The sequence below is a fragment of the Polypterus senegalus genome, chromosome 9 (genome assembly GCF_016835505.1).
Source record: "Polypterus senegalus isolate Bchr_013 chromosome 9, ASM1683550v1, whole genome shotgun sequence".
NCBI lineage: Eukaryota > Metazoa > Chordata > Cladistia > Polypteriformes > Polypteridae > Polypterus > Polypterus senegalus.
The window spans coordinates 54,066,594-54,085,159 of NC_053162.1; the positions used below are offsets into that span (position 1 = coordinate 54,066,594).

Sequence of the window (18,566 nt, forward strand, 5' to 3'; positions counted from 1 at the left end):
CATCTGGTTTGAGCATGTGTAAGTAACTAATAATGTAAATTAATATTTCTGTTTTATAATATCTATCAGCATTTGTATAGTTTTCAATTTTTACAGATTAATTTTTCAGATTAATCACTTACTTCATTCCTTTTATAAAGTTCAATTTATTCAATTTGTAGTAAAGCACCATGTATTAGAATGATTGTTGTGTTTGTCAATACAGAGAAGAGTACACTGTCACTCACAAATTCATCCCGGTCAAACACAGATAACTTTTTTAACAAATATATCTAAATGGCATTCATTCTTGGTATAATATACTGTTTGTAAAATGCCAAAAACTACACTCATATACATACAGTTTTTTTATATTACTTTTTTAAAGCAATAAGACAGATGTCCAAATAGTAATACATTTAGAAATAGATTTAAAAAATTTTTATTTAAGCATCAGTTAAAAACAGACATGACTTATAACCTGATGAAGTCATTTATTGCATCCATTGTTGGCTTTCCAGAGCACAGCATTCATCCTCTGCTTATTTGCACTATATTTTAATGACTTCATTGGTAGACAGTGGAATGGACTGGCACTCAGACGGACTTGGTATTAGATGGAACTTAAAAGGATTATTGATTAAACAGAAACCAAACCAGAGTTGTCATCTTCACTCACAGTTCTATGCCACCACTCCATATCATGCTGTATTCTCCCTGCAGATCATTCAAAAGTCTCCAACGTAGCCTCACACTGTAATGCCATGTACAAAGCCCACACTGATTTGGAGTCTCCTTCTGATTACAATTTCCAGATACGTCAGCAGGGTCTCTCTCTTAAACTGTTTCACAGACATTATGCTGCGCTCCATTTCAGACCTCAGTCCCCAAGAGTAACACAGAGTTCTTCTACTGAGCCATTCAAAGGTTGAAAGTTGAAGATTCCTGTTTCTTGCCAGCCCAGTGTAAAGTGAACCCCTATCAGCTTGTTTAAGGGGTTATGGCTCCTTTCAATAACCACCAACATTAGTATTAAACCAGTCCTCCATCTCATATTGTTAATGTTAATAGACCAACACACAACATAAAAATAGTGTGAAGCCTCTAAAATGCCCATAAAACTAGGCCAGGGACTTACCTACCCTACCTAGAATAGACTTCACCTTAGGCAACTAGACCTTTCAACTCCACATACAGACTTCAGATCTGTCCAGGTCATAAAAATGGGGAACAGGCTTTTAAAGTTTAAATGTATCAAATTTATCAAAGATAGCTTTCAGGGGAAAGGAAAACTGTAAAAAATCTTTGGAGTGAGAATCAAGTCCACAATGAACCTTTATACATGAAAAATTTATTGAAATAAAACAAAGAACAAAAAACAATCCAAGGTGACCAAGTCCGAATGTGTAAAACAATAGCAAAATCCAAGAGAAAAAGCATACATTCAAGAAACCAGAAAAATCAATACCCACAGTAAATAAAGCACTCTCAAAACACCACTGAACCACCAAAGGACCTGAATTCAGCTTCAGAATATAAAGGCTGAGAGTGGTCCTTCAATAGTGACATCATGGTGGTCCCCCCTCTTATGATTACACCCACAAAACTCAAGGAACACGAGAACGTAGAAGTAAAATACATAGATACTAAATAATAAAGAGAATAATATTAACAAGTAATGCATATCTACAATAAACATATTACATATAATTATTTAAGATAAACAAACAAACATAAATAAATAAATAAAAATAAACTAGGGAACAAGCCCTGGCTGTAACATAAAATAATACTTCTCTCACTCCTGATACCAGTATATCGACCCAAAAGGGTGGCAGACGAAGGAATGGATTAGCACTCAGAAAACATTAGAAGTAGATGATTCTTAAAAGAATCATTGTCTCAACGTTTGTCTGCACTTCTATCTATCTATCTATCTATCTATCTATCTATCTATCTATCTATCTATCTATCTATCTATCTATCTATCTATCTATCTATCTATCTATCTATCTATCTCATGCTACACTTCTTGTAAGACTTTGATCTGGTCTCTCTACCATGTTTTGTCCACTGCCCTTACAGTTTAACTTTACTTACTTGGGGTTTAAGATATCATCCATCTCACATCCCAAATGTGAGAGCTGATCCAAGCCAGGATCCTTTTTGAAACTCTTAACGAATCTTACCCAAAGCCAATGAATTTTACCAGTGAAGTGCCTCGTTAGAGCTTACAGATTGGTAGGCACTTTCCCACTTCTCTTACACACACACTGTACAAGCTCCTGTGTGCCCCTTCTACACTCCGAGAACACCTTAGCAGAGTCTCTGTCAGGTCAGTCTGTGAATGTTACAATATGCTCTTAAGTTCCAGCCTTTTTCCTTCTCTGAGTTAACCTTTCATTGAATTCCACTCAATCAATATTTGAGTTTCATGCCATTACAATCCCACTCATATTTGCTGGGTTGTGTTTAAATTTTTTTTCTTGCATTAGTATTGCAGTTATGGCCAGTTTTTAATTTCACATATCTTAGATTTGTAACATTCTGATTTAATGTTTTTCACGTTTATTAGTTTTGCTTTTGCCATTTATTATTATATATTTTTTTCTGTTATTCTAAGCTTTGTTTTATGAGCGCCACCCTTTCCTTGACAACAACAGTAGTCAGTGCTAGCCATAGTCTACAGCATGACCTCACTCCAGAGGTGGCTGTTAGAATCCTTCTACATTATAATTTTAGTTCCCCCAAAACAAAAACACAAATCAAACAAGTGCAACAGCAAAAAGGAAAAGGGAAGAAGGAAATGAAGAGAGTTAGATTTATTTTATTCACAGTTTTTACCTTCAAAGAAGACTAGTGAATTGTATTTTGGATTTAATGTAAAGTTACTTATTCATAATTGTATTCAAATGCATTCATTTACACTTATTAGTCTCAATAAGGAAAAAGACATTGGTCTTTTTCTTTATCTTTATAAAGGCACAGAACACCCATCTTCAAGAAAACTGTTAATCCTGTTGCCATATAAAGTACACATTAATTCAGTATAAACTGTAATATATATTTTTAAAATTAATAATCTAGGGAGTGTTTATTTGTTAATCAAAGCACTAGAATAAACAAAAATAAACATTGATGTAATAAATAATAACAAGAATGTTTTGTGTCTTTTGACTTTGTTTGCTTTTATTTCTTTTCCTTATTCAAGAGATCCCATACACCTTCAATTATGTTGAGGTTGGGAGTTTTAGACAGCCAGTCTATTAGTATTGTACTGGAATATTTTTCATCCAAGTAGGTCTGAGTTGTATTTCCAGTATACAGGTAGTCCCCAGGTTACGGACATCCGACCTACGACTTACAAACAGGGCCACAGCTGCGACACATGCGCCTCAGTAACTGCCGCTCCCATTGAGGGTGAACGGGGTGGCGGGGGGGTAGCATTGTAGTTTGGCTGCCTGTTGAATGGGGGCAGTGGTGGACAATTCACTACCCGCCTTTGGCCACACCGTGTTTGTTCTCGGTGGCCGGACACTGCAGGCAGCATACTATAGTGGAGGTGACTGTGTGGTGGGCTGTTAGTGAACCGACCCTCTCTGCCCCCGTTCATTCTCAATAGCAAGCCTGCTTGTACTGTTACACACATAGCGGGAAGTTGTCTCTTGTCAGTACATCAGATGTGCTGACGACGGGTGCCTTCCTGCTGTGATAGCGTATACAGTGCTGTGCAGAAGAGCTCATCTTAACTTTTTGTCTTCATCCTTCAAGAATGTCTCTGAAACACAAATCTGATGCAAGTGCTGGTGATACAGTAAAGAAGAGAAAAACCATCATCATTGAAAATAAAGTAGAAATAATAAAAAGGCCAGAGAGAGATGAAACTCCATCATTCATTGCAAGAGCACTTGGTTACAGCTGGTCAGCAATAGCATTTATTAAAATAATGTACCTGTTCTGACTTACTGTACATACAAATTCAACCAAACCTACAGTCCCTATCTCGTATGTAACCCGGGGACTGCCTGTATTTGGGGTCATCATTGTGGTGGAAAATAAAGTTTTTGCCCATAATTCTTTTTCTCAAAAGTATACCATGACAAATCAAAGTTTGTATTTCTTGTTTGACAGCATTCCATTGATTGTGACTAGGTGCCCTACATTATTATTGGTTGAAATGCACCCCAGAGCATAACTGAGCAGGTATTACTGGTCGGCTTCTCTTCCAGCATATTGACGTCCTTGTATACCACAAATTTCAGATTTGGTCATTTAATTCCAATGGACTTTCTGTCGATGACTATTGCTCCATGGTTTATGATTTTTAATTCAATTCAATCTTTTCTGCTTGTTGCATTTTTTTCAAGAATGCTTTTTTAGCTGCAGCATATACTGCAAGCTCATTTCTTTTAAATTTTCCTTGCATGGTCAAAATATTTACTTTGATGTTACAAGACACTGTCACAGGTCGCACAATTACTTCAATGGATTTTTTTAATGTCTTTTAATTAAGTAACCTTTAAGTACAGTTTATCAGATACAGACTGTTATGGGTCTTCAACAACGTTTTTTGCTTTCCACAGTTTCTTCAAATTTCCTTATAACACCACATCCCGAAAATCCCGCTGGGTGTTCTCTTTCTCATTGAGTATAGCCTTGTTGACACAAAAATATGATTTTATGCATGTCAAATTATGTTAACTTACCCATTTACAAACCATTGATTAAGGCACTCAAGTACTGTATTTCTGGTTATGAGCCAATAAACCCATCTATTTATTAAATGACAACACTAGCACAACTGGTTTGGCTATTCACTAGCTTGTTAATTTAATTCAACAAGCGCCCTCAAGACAAACCTCAGTTGTTCCACCATCTCTCAATATAGCAATACATTTCAAGAAAACACAAGAAATTATTTTGTTAATAATTGTGTTTATTTTTAATTGTTATAATGTTATATAGTATTTTATAAGCAAATAAACACTGCATAACTACCTTTAAAAAAGTTTTATTGAGTGGTCTTTGGCACCGTACTGTATATTTTTTGGGTTTCAACCCTGTGTCCAGTCAGTGTTCATGTGGATCTGGCACACTCTCTGGCACATTCTCCTATGTGTCTGTGCGAGTTTTTCTGTGGGTGTTCCAGTTTTAGGTTGGCTCTTGAATGAGTGTCCATGTACTGTGAAAGGCTTTACTCCCTCTAACCCTCAATTGGATTCAGTTGTTTCAAATTCCACTGACTATGTGATCTTTAGCAAGTTAATTAAACTCCTTACAAAAAATACTATAGATAACCAAGTAAAGACTGCTTGTACACCAGGCATTTATGTTAGGATTGCAATATATGTCAATAAAAGGCATTAGAACATGAAATTAATTTTGACGACAACAGTCCATTCAGCCTAAAAAGCTTGCCAATCCTATTCACCTAACTTCTCCACCAGTAACATTGAGTCACATTATTGTTATTAATTAAATGTGATTGTATATATCCATTCTAATTTACACATAATCATTACTGCTGGTTTAGTTTGGGGCGTCAAACTCTCCTCTTGGAGTCTGCAGTTGCTGGTTTTATTCCTATCATTTTCTTCATTAGTAACCAATTACTAATGCAAATGGAACATATTTTGATGCCTTGATTTTAATTGAACTGCTTTTTAATTGTTTAAATTTCTCTTTAATCAGCAGCAAAACAATAATGAGATGCAAAGCTAGCCAGCAGATGACAAGGCTAACTGAGATTCTATCTGCACCTGTGTGTTTCATACAATATCTGTCTCAATAAAATATACATAAAAACGTGAAGGTCTGAGAAATCTCAATCTGTTGTGGTCCATAGAGATTTTGGGTGGTGGTCTCACAAAAAACACTATTGGAAAATACTGGTGTGCCAGAATGAGAGCACTAACAAACCATACAATGAAACAGCATGCTACTCCAAAAGCTAAACAGGAGATGGTTTGAAGTAAAAATGGTGACATTCCAGGAGTGTTTGAAACCCCTGTTGGCTGGCATTGCATCTCTTTTTTGTTTCAGCTGGCAAATTATTAAAAAAATAAAATAATAAATAAATCAATTATAATTAAGGCAAAATAAGGATGTTAAATGAGAATCAGTAACTGGTGACTAGGTGGCACGGTGACGCAGTGGTAACGCTGCTGCTTCGCAGTAAGGAGACCGGAGTTTGCTTCCCGGGTCCTCCCCGTGTGGAGTTGGCATGTTCTCCCCGTGTGTGCGTGGCTCTCCTCCAGGTGCTCCGGTTACCTCCCACAGTCCAAAGACATGCAGGTTAGGTGCATTGGCGATCCTAGTGTGGGCTTGGTGTGTGTGTGTGTGTTTCCTGCGGTGGGCTGGCGCCCTGCCCGGGGTTTGTTCCTGCTTGTGCTCTGTGTTGGCTGGGATTGGGTTCAGCAGACCCCCGTGACCCTGTGTTAGGATATAGTGGATTGGATAATGGATGGATAGAACTGGTGACAAATTTAGGAAGTGTCTGGAACAAAAACCTGTAGCCACTACAACCCTCCAGGATTTGAGTTTGACTTCTCTGTTATAGATGCCAGTGAACAATTCTTCCTTCTGGTAGTAATAGTTTTTTACATTGCAGTTTTATAATTCAAATAATTATTGGAGAGTAAAACCCCCCACTATGCATTACAAATTTAATTGTGATTTCAATAACATAAATAGTAAGCTGTAACTCTATAATAAACTACATTATTTTTGCTATTACCATTCTTATTTGTTTATTTATTTTGTCAGTTATTATTCTCCTCTTTTTTTATTTTTCTCCTCTTTCAAACCATGCATGCTGTGTTTAGCATATCAACTCTATTTGCCATGGGCCTGTATACTGTATATGTATGTGCCAACTTGTAAAATCTTATAAAAAATAAAACAATGTCTCTTACTTACCAAAACCATATGCTCAGATTGTAATTATCATCCATTTATCGAATGTTGAACCTGCTTTATCCATTATAGGGTCACTGGTAAGCCAGATCATCTGTCCATATTGAAGTCAAGGCAAGAATTATCATTGGTTGCTGCAGTATTCTATGCATAACACACTAACTCGCCAAACCACACTCACTCACATTAGACCCACTGAGATTCACCATTTAATCTAATACTTCTATGGAATGTGAAAAGACAATTTTTACAAAAGATTCCACGTGAAGCTATTTATTTATTTTTACCTTGCTTCACTTTCTGTTCCTCATGATTCAGTTTACAGTCACTGCTTATGTCTTTCTGAGCTTCTGTTTGAATAAAAAATACACAGAGCAGCTCATAAAATACAGTCAAATATAAAATGGAATATGTGTGAGTAAACAGCTGAAAAATGTTCTAACATTTTTGTAACTGACCACTAAACTACTTCAGAACATTTGAGATCACAGTTTCAGATTCCAACAGCAAAGCCTGTAACATTCTTTTTAACTTCCAAGTGCATTTTACAGAGCTTCTTCACCAGCATGTGAGTGTGTTTTGTTTTTCCTACCTTTCAGCAGATTTTGTTCATGTAAATCTTATGTTTCACTAAGACCATTTATTCCCCCTTGTGGGTATAATGAATATTGCCATGGCTCAATCACAAAATTAGAAAGTGAGGGCAACAGCTAAGCATGGAATAGAAACATACATGAACCCCACTGCACGTACTGTATTTAACCTGTGACCTCCATATTGTAGGCAATGCCACAGTGCATAGAAGTATACAATATTAAAATTCTAATTTGTGATAATAAGCACACAAATTATCCATGTAGTTGTTAATTGAAAAGAGGTGGCTATATTTCTTTTTGAACCTGATAAACAGAGTATTTGACACAAAATGTATTAGTATTCAGATACAAAGCATTTCAACAATAAGTTTGATTAAAAAATGCATGTCAAAAGATTTACCCTGTAATAGGATTTCGTATAAGAGTCAAAATCAAAACGCAGGTAAATATACCCAGGCACCCCCAGATGTTTCTTTAACAAAAAAAAAAATCCTCATGTGCCAAACTGCATAATGTAAAACAATTACTTTTAATCATATTTAATATTTGATTACATTTAAATTTGAATCTAACATGGCTTGCAAACCATAACTAAAAACTTTGGGTTGCCAAATTGGATTAGCATCTTATTTAATCCTTCTCTACAAATTTATGCACATTTTCTTCACATTCTTCAAAGTAGTGAAAAAAGAAAATTTGTGAGAATAATTCTAGCAAACACAACACTGGACCCTGGTACTTTCATACCTAAATATATATCAATTATAAAGCTATTATACAGTATAAAGACATCGGGCTGGTTTAAAAGTTGAATGTGGGCATTTAGCCAAAACTATTTTTCATTCAACCTTTGATCATTTGAAAACCTGAGTATAGTTTAACTAACAATAATTAATATAAAATATACTGTTTCCCTTACTTCATAAAATAGCAATAATGTACCACCCTCTATTTCGTAAATTAATTTAGAAGTAAAGAAAACCTTGGCTGAAACATCTCTTTCATTTTCACTTCAGAGATGCACTCTGTCCTTTCCAGATTTGCAGTTGTATAACTGGGCTTTTATTCTTCACTCCTTGCTAACTTGGCTGAACCCCTGTGTTTTTTATTTGGCATTTAAAGGAATAGTCCTTAGTCACAAGAACATTTCAGCATTGTTTTTCAAAATTCAATATAACATCCTAAATTAAATCTAGGCTAATTATATGCTATGCTTCTTAAACTTGGTGCCTGACTAAGAAGGATCTTGGAAATAATCAGTCTCCTGTTTGTAGGATTTTTCCCCAATGCCTTGAGGCTTTCCCTCTTCTTAAGACACACTATCATTTAAATTTCAATGCAGTGATAATAAACTAGGTGTTTTATTTATAATACTTATTGATTGAATTGTGGGTATTTTCCTTTCAGATTCAGTTCTCTTTCTGTTTTTTTTTTCTTTAGACCTCTCTGCTTTGAAATACATTGTTTATGTGTGTACAGTACATATACTTTAAAATGGAAAGAAAACGTATGTCAACCCTTTGGAATTACTTGCTTTTCTGCAACAACTGTTCATAAAATGTGATCTGATCTTTATCTAAGTAATAAACATAGACAGACACAATATGCTTAAGCTAATAACACATGAACAATTATAATCTTGCATATCTTTATTGAATGCACCCACCAAGCATTCACTGTGTGCTATGGAAAATGTAAGCAAATCATTGGATTTAAAAACTGGTTGAACCTCCTTTGACAGAAATAACCTTACTCAAGAGCTTCCAGTAACTGTGGATCAGACCTTCACAACATTCAGGAGGAATTTTGGAAGTTTCTTCCTTACAGAACTGTTTCAGCTCCACCAAATTCTTATGTATGTGGAATAAACCGCTCTCTTGAGGCCATTATGCTGCATCTGTATGGGGTTAATGTCTGGGCTCTGACGGGGCCACCCCGAAAGATGGATTTTCTTTTTTTTTTAATGGTATTTACTTGAATGCTTAGGGTTACTGCGCTCCTGCCTCACCCCAATTTCTACTGAGCTTCAGCTGGTAGACAGCCATGCTAACATTATCCTATAGGATACCTTGATAAATTTCAGAATTTACTTGCGCTTCAATGATGGAAAGCTGTTTGGTCCCTGAGGCAGCAAAGCAGAACCAAATTATAATGCTCCCTCATCTGTACTTCACCGTTAGGATGATGTTATTATGTTGATATGCAGTGCCCTTTTTATGAAATATGTACTGCTGTCTATTTTTCCTGAACAATTTAATTTTAGTTTGATCGCTTCACAAAAAAATTTCCTAAGAGTGTTGTGGAGTGCTAAGTTGGCTTTGGAAAAGATTTTTTTTTTGGTGGCCAGCAGCTTCCTCTTTGTTGTCCTGCTGTGGACGCCATACCAGTTCAATGTTTTATGTACAGTAGACTCATGAAAAGAGATGATTCCTTCAAACCTTTACCTGTTACTCTAGGATTCTTTTTTGGTTCAATGAACATTTCACATTGTGCCTTTTGAGTCCTCTAGGCTGGGTGCCCACTTCTAGGGAGAGTAGCCACAGTATTAAATCATCTCTGTTTATATGCAGTTTGTCTAACTGTGGACTAATTATTATCTAAACTCTTTGAAATTACTTCCAGTTTTATACAAATTAACAATTCTTGATTGTCTTCAAATATCAATTTTGCAAGGCATGCTTCACATCAGCCGATTTTCATGAAGAACAGACTCCTAATATCAGAGTCTTTCTTTATAGGTCAAAGTAGCTCTCAGACACACCTCAATCTCCTTTCACCGATTGCACTTCTGGTTTGCTAACTTTTGCTACAGTTAACTTTTGTTGAAGTCATTATTCTAGGGGTTCAAGAACAACACAATAATTTGTACATTATTATTCAAGCTAGACTGTATTTGTTCATTATTATAACTTAGATGAATTTTAGACCATATTTTAAGACAAATGCATACATACAGTAAATGCCATTTTTTCCAAAGTGTTCACATATTTTTTCTTTACCACTGTATACAGGGTAGTTCATGACAAAGTTACCCTGTCATTAAGTTATTAATAACAAATGTTATTATTGTACTTAAAACATTATGTTATTATGATGGAAAATTAATAAAAAATGTATTAAAAACTGTGCTGAAAATACGCAGAAATTTACTCTTTCTCCAGCTTCCAGACTCATGAAAAAAAATGATATTTTAATATTTCCAGGTATTTCTGCCACTTTCAAGTCCTCTTTCCGCAAGAACTGCTTCCAGTTTAGAACAAGTTCTAAGAATATTCAATCTTTATAAATAATATTTATATAACGTGTTGAAATAGAATTTATTGTTATCATCTCTGCCTATTATTTTGGTTGATTTACTTAAGAATAAGATACTGTTATAATGCATTTGTGTTCTCATAGTTGTATGCCCCTGAAAACATTTGTTTTGATGTGCAGTGCAGTTCAGTTCACTCATTAATTCAGCTAGCCCTGTACAGTACCAAAATTCAAAAGCTCAATGGATCAAAATGGGTCTGCATTATTTGTTCAGATAACCTTCTGAATTGAAAACCCCCTTTGCTCTCAATGAATTACTTTTTCTCAATACCTCCATATCCATTAGGTATTTCATAAATGATACATTATGCTTTTGTAATTTTTTTTTCAATAGTGCAAAATGTTTAAGCTTTTATTATTTGAATTTTTCCTTTAAAACCCAACAACTTAGGTTTCAGACTAGATGAGCTCAATGTTTCACATTTGAAAGAAGTTACATAAAATGGTAAAATAAATGTTATCTGAAAATCAACTAATGACATGTGTCTGTATGCCATTTGTAATGGACAAGGTGCTCAGTCTGTGGTGCCTGAGTACAAAAAAGGTGCACAAAAGTAAAATATAGGCACCCCTATTTCCCCAGTTTCTGTCTCTGTTTTTTACTTTTGTTATAATATGTTTGTTATAATATGAAGTTTTAATGTCACTGTCTTTATGCACACTGTTATGGATACATTCATACAGGCAGACCAAGTATGGTACACAGGGGCTCAGCATTTAGAAATGACAGCCAAGCATAGGACTAGATAGCCAAGGACAACTGGAGGATTGTATAGTCAGCCTAAAAGACAGAATAGTATACTTCTGTCATCTGTCAGCACAAAATCTTCTTTCCTAGTTTGGAGAATGGGACAAACTGCATTGTGAGCATTGTGCTATTCTTGTTGGAGGTGGGGTTTGAGTTTACTGTCCTTGTTTGGAGACCAGAGAGGGGCATTGTACTATTCCTGAGATGAAACTGAATCCTTGCTTTCCTTGTTTGGAGACCAGAGAGGGCCCTGCACATGGAGAAGACAGTATAAATACATGGAACAAGCAGTCAAACTCTTTGAAGCTGAAGATTATGTAATCCGTCCGGAAAAGCCTTTCAGCATGGTGATGAAAGATGGCAGACTGCGTAGATCAAGACTCCCACACCTTGATAAAGTCTGTCATAAGCTTCCCATTTGTAACCGTGTAAAACCGTCAGTAAAGTAAGCTAAAGTATATCTTTGTCTCTAATGTGATGTCTGTGCCGCCGTAATCACGATGGGAGGGATATCACCTTTTCTGTCATATTTCTATATTTTTTTCGGTTACTTAACATGCTGCAATGTCAAAAGAACACATTTCTGGAGAGCTAATGCCTCCTAAGGAAACGACTTCCAAATAAATTAATGTTTGGTGGTGGGGACAGAAATTCACTATCAGGTTAAGTTCAGATTCTGATTCTACAATGTTCAAAATGGCAACAAAAGTTGATTTTAGCATGGAGTTTGTATCTGTGTGTGTGTGTGAAATCAAAATTGATTTTCAAGTTTTAATATTACAATTTTCATTGCAAATTATATAACTTTTTACATTGTGTAGTGTTCCTGGACGACTACATCCCAACAAAGATAGAACATTTTAGAACAAGCAGTTTTCAGGATAACCGCCCTCAACAACAAGAACTATTTACAATGGTAACTTCCAAAAAAGCTGACCTTTCTTCTTCAAACAGATGCAACATGTTTGCTTGGTTACAGGCTCCAGACCAATTATTTTTGATCCAGTTATGTCCAGAACTAATTTCAATATCCTTCAAAAACTGTTTGACCTCTGTCCAATCATAACTGCCATAGAAATTGTTTAATTTAACTGAAATTTTTGCAATCTGCTGTGTTTAGTCAGGTGACCAGGCCTATCAATTTCCAAAATGTTTCCATGAGTTTTTTTTTTTTGTTTGTTTTTTTTTTAATACATGTACGCACACACAGAGGCAAGCACACATACACACCCGTGTTTGCTTGATGATGAAGAGTGGAAAATGAACACACACCTAGATCTGTAAAATTTGATGTGGACAGAGGCATTAGGCCACCTCGGTACCAATCTATTTACCTATGTTTCTTATTTGCTTCATTTGATCCAATGTGTTTAGTTTCATATTAAATATTATTTAAGATATTCATTGGATGCAATTTCCTGTTCATTTTTTCTACAATTATTTGTGTCAACAATAAATATTATATAAGTTAATATACTTGATTTTGTACTATTGCACAGAACAATTACTAGTATTATATTGCAAAATCTTATAGCTGGGTGATTTCCTATGGTATCACTAAAATGTAGCTTACATGGAAGTACTGTCTGGAATATTCTATACCAATTATTTTTTGTTTGTGTTATGGTTAAAGCAGAAACTAAATAAATGAGCAGAGTGTGACATATCTATACTAATAAAAGGCAAAGCCCTCACTCATTCACTCACTCACTGACTGACTCACTCACTCACTCATCACTAATTCTACAACTTCCCGTGTAGGTGGAAGGCTGAAATTTGGCAGGCTCATTCCTTACAGCAGTGGTGGAGAACCTATGGCACGCGTGCCAAAGGGGGCACTCAGAGCCCTCTCAGTGGGCACGCGCGCCGTCACCCAAGCACAGAGTTCGTTACTATAAAGCCAGAGGAATGCGGGGCCGGGCTGCTCCCCTCACCGCTCCCCCTCTTCACGCGTGCCGGAGGACTTTTCTCACATCACCCGCCCTCTGCCCAGCAGCCCAATGGGAGCGCGTCCTTCCTCTCCTGTCTGGGGTAAGGCGGGCGGCACACATGCTGCTTGAGGGTGCGGCACGGACTGCAGCCTTTTGAGTCTGTGATTCCCGTGGTGGGGTTAGAGGGGATGTGGTATAGCGGGTCCACAGCTCAAAATTGAAAAGGCCAGTTTTAACAGATAATTGCCGCACTCGCGCTTAAAGGGTTATGGTAGAGTGGCGGGCGGTTTCCGGGAGCTTTGTGATGCGGGCAGTCCTCGCTTAAGCGCACAGGTGAGGAGTCGCCTGCATCTGTAATTATTGCGGAGTTGCTAATCGCCACACCTGATCCACGACCCATAATATATAATGGAAGCTTTGGGGGGGAGCTTAATAGGGAAGACCTGCGTGAAACACTTGAGAGGATCAAGGGATGACAAAGGACAGCACAGTTAGTTATGAAAATGAAATCCTTAAAGTGTGGAATTCTCTGCCAAATAATCTTAAGTCAATGAAGGCACTTCAGATTGCTTTCCTTACTTTGTTTGGAACATCTTATGCTTGTGCGCAGCTGTTTTCAGCTTTGAATTAAATCAAATCTGACACCAGAAACAGACTAACAGATGACCTGAGTGCTGCATGTGTTGCTCTCAAGCTTACAAAGTATGAGCCAAGGTTAGACAAATTATCAGCATGCATACAACAGCAAAAAGCACATTAATTGTTCAAAAGCATACCGAATGCAAACTTTTACCTTTCAACAAAAAGTTGTTTGTATCATTGAAAGCTCTGCTATTATGTTTTTCTTTTAAGACAAAAGATGTTAATGTATGAGTGGCTTTTCTAAACTAAAAGCTCAGTAGATAGACAGACAGAGCATCAGTATTGGCAGTTCAGTCCAATTTATCATCCAGCTGCACTCCCAGGTATTTATAGGTCTGTACCCTCTGCACACACTCACCTGTGATGATCACGGGGTCCATGAGGGGCCTGGGCCTCCTAAAATCCACCAGCAGCTCCTTGGTTATGCTGGTGTTCAGTTTTAGGTGGTATTCAGGTTAAATTGCCATGTTGGCACTTTGCGATAAATAAGTGGGTTTTGGATTGCAGTTTGGGCACTTGGTTTCTAAATGGTTCGCCATCACTGCCTTACAGCTTACTTACAAAAGTTGGGCAGGTTTCATTTTTCGAAATTCTACGCATAATGGTCATAAGTGGAAGCTATTTTTCTCCATATACTGTAATGGAATTGAGCTTGATGGCCGTGGGAGGCGGAGTATCGTGTGACATCATCACGCCTCCCACGTAATCACGTGAACTGACTGTCAACGCAGTACGTAGAAAACAAGGAAGAGCTCCAAAAAGCGCTGAAGAAAACATGCATTATACAATTGAGAAGGCAGCGAAACCATAAGAAGCAAGCGACTGACACATACAACCATATTCATGAGTGCAGCTACTTCGGAAACAAAGCACTGTGTAAACCTAAAGTTTAAATTAAGTTCATAGACAGGCTGCCGCTGGCGTTTGTCATGCACACGGCTAATGCGGGATACAAGTTTAATGAGAGGACGCAGGATATAAACGAGAGTTTTGATCACTTTGTAACTAAGTTAAAATTGCTGGTGAAGGGCTGTACTTATGCAAATTCCGAGAGACTGTGTTTGTGGGGGAATTGACAGTTAAGGCGGGTGGGGGAGTCACGTCATCATCTCCCCTCCCATTCACCTCATTTCGCTCTAAGCAGAGCTCCGCAGCTAACGCAGTCTTGCAGAAGCAACTTTGTGACGCTGCCACCAAATACTCACAGAAAAATCCACAAGTTAATACACACGCTATCTCTAGAGTTTCTCCACACTCTGAATCCTCCAGGCACTACTTACAACAGGTTACATTGACAATCGTGTTACGTTATTTTTAAAATGTTTCCTTTTCTTAGCACAAGCACAGCTGAGAAGCTTCGATGCATGTGCTCCATAACGCGTTAAAAAATAACGCATTTAATCCCACTTTGCATTCCAAGCAAAGGGGAACTTCTGTCAATGCATGATTTCCTGGTAGACCGATTACATTGATTCATACATCAGAGCTACAAAAATGTAACAGTCGGAAGAAAGCACATTGCTACGACTGATTGGAGAAAAATTTCATTTCAAAAGACTACCTGACGGAAGCCTTGATAAAAGCGTGGTTTTGTGCACATATATATATATGTATATGTATATATACTGTATATATGTGTGTATATGTATATATATGTTTATGTGTGTGTGTATATATATGTATACTAGCAGAATACCTGCGCTTCGCAGCGGAGAAGTAGTGTGCTACAAACAACATTCCACACAAATGCACACTTAGGGCCTTGGGAGTGGGCACACTCAACGGCATCCAGTGGGGGGAAATTTCAGCCTCACTCCGAGTGCCGGTGTCCACTTCCAATTTTAAACTGCACCTAGTCACGGTGAGTTTTTGGGGGGGAGTGGGGCTGTGTGTTGGCATCAGCTGGTGTAGGCCACATGGTGCCGGCACTGCCCGCGCCCCCCCAACCACAAAATGCACCTTATCAACACACACCAACACTACATTAGAGCAGGCGGAGGGAGACTAGAGGTCTTATTACACCTCTGTTCTCAGTTAGCTGCCCGGGGCTGGAGGCTAGGATTGGGAGCTGGCCGTCTGCCTGTGGTCTGGAGTGGTGGGTTGCTTTGCTCTGCGTTGGACGGGGGTGCCTGCTCACTATTACCCCTGCGGAACGGGGCTAGCTCTGGCGTCCGGGAATGGTTGTACCTCAGGTACGGCAGCACCGGGACCAGTGTTAGTAGGGTGTGTATGGGGAGTGTGAATGGGTGTCTGGCGTACATCCTTGTAAGTCTTGGGTTGTATGTGTATGTGAGAGCATGAGGGAGGGAGTGTATGACTGTGTTTGTGAGTGACTGTATATGTCAGGTGGGGTTTTGGACTCCTCCCCTCTCCTGGGACATCTGGCAATACTACAACATCTTTGCCTACCCTCCCCCTGCCTTAAGCATCTGTCTGGTCGCTCCCGGTGGCTGCCTGGTGAGATCTGGTTCCCTGGGCTCTGTTGGGTCCTCGGCGGGGTGGGTCGCCCTTGGGTCCCGGGCTGCTGGGTTCTGAGGGCTTGCCGTTGATATCTCCCGGGACTCTGCCGGTTGCTGGCTGTGGCATCCCGGGGTGATCCTCTGCACCTCTCGAGTGGGGGTTGGGGCTTCTCTGGTGACGGCCCCCCTGGGGTCTCCGCTCTGGGGTGACCTCTGGATCTCTGGGCTTGGAACTCCCTCCATCTTCCCGACGTTTTGGGGGCAGGTCTGTGGCCCTTCACACTCACTATTGGATGCTCCTATAGAGAAACCTTACACATACAAGCGTGCGTACACACACAGGTGCTCACATGGTGATTTCATAAGTATGACTTGGACAACTTCAGCACATGACCTAAGGTTGTGGTTGGCCCTAAATGCCTTAGTAATAATTACTGTATGATTGTCAGCAAACATTTTTACTTTTATATATCTTCATGTAGCTGATGCAGCAATGTTTTTGTCTTGTGGTTTACCCCCTCTTTCTGCAGGTCTAGAAGCGGATTCTGGTTCATTTATTGTTTATTCTATACGAAAACCCCCCCTTCCCCCTTTACCTCCATCTCTTCCTTCTCTCTCTTCTTTTTCTTTCACTTTTGTCTCCGTGTCCGGTTCGAATCTTAAAAACATCTGAAAATATGTTTTAATAAAATTTTGGTATCAGGCGTGACGTCAGCAGAAGCTGTAACGCTCCACCTGAGAGAGAAACTGTAAGGCTAGTCGCCAGCATTCAGACATCAATTCTGATTGCTTCACAGCCGAACAGGACACGGTAAAAAAAAAAAAAAAAGGAGAAGTAGTGTGCTAAAGAAGTTATGAAAAAGAAAAGGAAAAATTTTAAAAATAACATAACATGATTGTTAATGTAATTGTTTTGTCAGAATATATACTGCTGAAAAGAATTAAAGGAACACTTTTTAATCAGAGTATAGCATAAAGTCAATGAAACATATGAGATATTAATCTGGTCAGTTAAGTAGCAGAGGGGGTTGTTAATCAGTTTCAGCTGCTGTGGTGTTAATGAAATTAACAACAGATGCACTAGAGGGGCAACAATGAGATGACCCCCAAAACAGGAATGGTTTAACAGGTGGAGGCCACTGACATTTTTCCCTCCTCATCTTTTCTGACTGTTTCTTCACTAGTTTTGCATTTGGCTACAGGCAGTGTCACTACTGGTAGCATGAGGCGATACCTGGACCCTACAGAGGTTGCACAGGTAGTCCAACTTCTCCAGGATGGCACATCAATACGTGTCATTGCCAGAGGGTTTGCTGTGTCTCACTGCACAGTCTCAAGGGCATGGAGGAGATTCTAGGAAACAAGCAGTTACTCTAGGAGAGCTGGAGAGGGCCATAGAAGGTCTATAACCCATCAGCAGGACCAGTATCTGCTCCTTTGGGCAAGGAGGAACAGGATGAGCACTGCCAGAGCCCTACAAAATGACCTCCAGCAGGCCACTGGTGTGAATGTCTCTGACCAAACAACCAGAAAGACTTCATGAGGGTGACCCAAGGGCCCCATGTCCTCTAATGGGCCCTGAGCTCACTGCCCAGCAGCATGCAGCTCGATTGGCATTCGCCATAGAATACCAGAATTGGCAGATGCACCACTGGTGCCCTGTGCTTTTTACAGATGAGAGCAGGTTCACCCTGAGCACGTGACAGAAGTGAAAGGGTCTGGAGAAGCCATGGAGAACATTATGCTGCCTGTAACATGAGCAGTTTGGTGGTGGGTTAATGATTATATGGGGAGGCATATCCATGGAGGGTCACACAGACCGCTACAGGCTTGACAAAGGCACCTTGGCTGCCATTAGGTATTAGGATGAAATTCTTGGACCCATTGTCAGACCCTATGCTGGTACAGCGGCTCCTGGTGCACGGCAATTCCTGGCCTCATGTGGTGAGAGTATGCAGGCAGTTCCTGGAGGATGAAGGAA

At 38.8% G+C, this 18,566-nt stretch overlaps 1 protein-coding gene across 2 annotated transcripts in view; it reads left to right on the top strand.

Annotated features, from left to right (window-relative positions):
• The window catches only part of cdh8 (cadherin 8), a 357,541-nt gene that overhangs the window by 235,812 nt on the left and 103,163 nt on the right, over positions 1 to 18,566 (top strand). The gene's annotated exons all lie outside the window — the stretch shown is intronic.